Genomic DNA, 1,608 nt, shown 5'->3' with positions numbered 1-1,608 from the left:
ATAACTCAGCGGAATGAGAGAACTGGCAATACTGGAAGATCAAGGTTCCTATATATTGACGATTCAAAAGGATGAACTAGTCCGGCCGTCGCCATGTTGGGACTAAGTGCAGAAACATAGTGAAAATAACTATCAGCCTTATTTTGAAGTCTAGTGTCGTACATGTTGCAATCAAATCGGAGGTGAAAGTGAAGAACGATCACACGCAAAATAATAAATAACATTAAATCTAAAATATTATTCTGTAGGTAACTACTAAAAGCATTATAATAACAAGGATAATTCTCACCATCATCTAGAACAGATACCTCTCCTTCCTGTTGACCATGAACATAGCCACCTGCCGACAAGTAAAAATACTTTAAACAGAAGAATTCAAACAAAATAATAATTTAAATGAAAATCTAAAGTCTTCAATGTGGAAGGACACAACATTTTAATATAATAGTTATATAGTAATTAATAAATAGTTCAAATTATTATTTATGTGTAGCTTTCGATATTCCATCCCTATAACTCAGCGGAATGAGAGAACTGGCAATACTGGAAGATCAAGGTTCCTATATATTGACGATTCAAAAGGATGAACTAGTCCGGCCGTCGCCATGTTGGGACTAAGTGCAGAAACATAATGAAAATAACTATCAGCCTTATTTTGAAGTCTAGTGTCGTACATGTTGCAATCAAATCAGAGGTTAAAGTGAAGAACGATCACACGCAAAATAATAAATAACACAAAATCTAAAATATTATTCTTAAGCTAACTATTTCAAGCATTATAATAACAAGAATAATTCTCACCATCATCTAGAATAGATAGCTCTCCTTCCTGTTGAAGAAGAACAAAGCCACCTGTTAACAAGTAAAAATACTTTAAACAGAAGAATTCAAACAAAATAATAGTCTAAATGAACATTTAAAGTCTTCAATGTGGAAGGACACAACATTTTAATATAATAGTTATATAGTAATTAATAAATAGTTCAAATTATTCTTTATTTGTAGATTTCGATATTCCATCCCAATAACTAAGCGGAATGAGAGAACTGGCAATACTGGAAGATCATGGTTCTGTAGCGAGAGGGAGCAAATGGTTGGACAACAACTCACCAGGGCGCTCCACCTCGAGCCTAACCGAAGCTCTCAAATTTATAAATAACTTCATTTTGTAAAAAACAGATTGTCATTTTTATATATGAATAATTCCTGTACATAATACTTAGCAAGCTCTGTAGAATGAATAATAAATGATAACAATGCTATGCACGAACCTATCTCCAGAAGACATGTACCGACCGCTTCTCGGTCACAGCCGCATTGACTAGGCCTATTAATAAGGGACTCTAAATCCCCCAAGTTTGATCTTAGATCCACATCCTTTCCTGGGTCTAATCATGGCACAGGTGGCGTATCCACTGCTTGAGATAGAGAAGTCATTGCAAATCTATGCTCGCAAAAGTTGTTATTTCTGTACGCACACCCAAGACGATGGCCTATCTCCTCTCCATCTCTCCAGCAATCTAGTCCGTCCGCTTCATCTCGGCAACTAAGATTGAAACCTAATCCTTAATGGCTACACTGGTCCATCCGCTTCATCTCGGCAACCAG

The sequence above is a fragment of the Halyomorpha halys genome, unplaced genomic scaffold, assembly GCF_000696795.3.
Source record: "Halyomorpha halys isolate HHAL.00 unplaced genomic scaffold, Hhal_1.1 Scaffold123.1, whole genome shotgun sequence".
NCBI classification, from domain to species: domain Eukaryota; kingdom Metazoa; phylum Arthropoda; class Insecta; order Hemiptera; family Pentatomidae; genus Halyomorpha; species Halyomorpha halys.
This window is presented reverse-complemented; position numbering follows the sequence as displayed.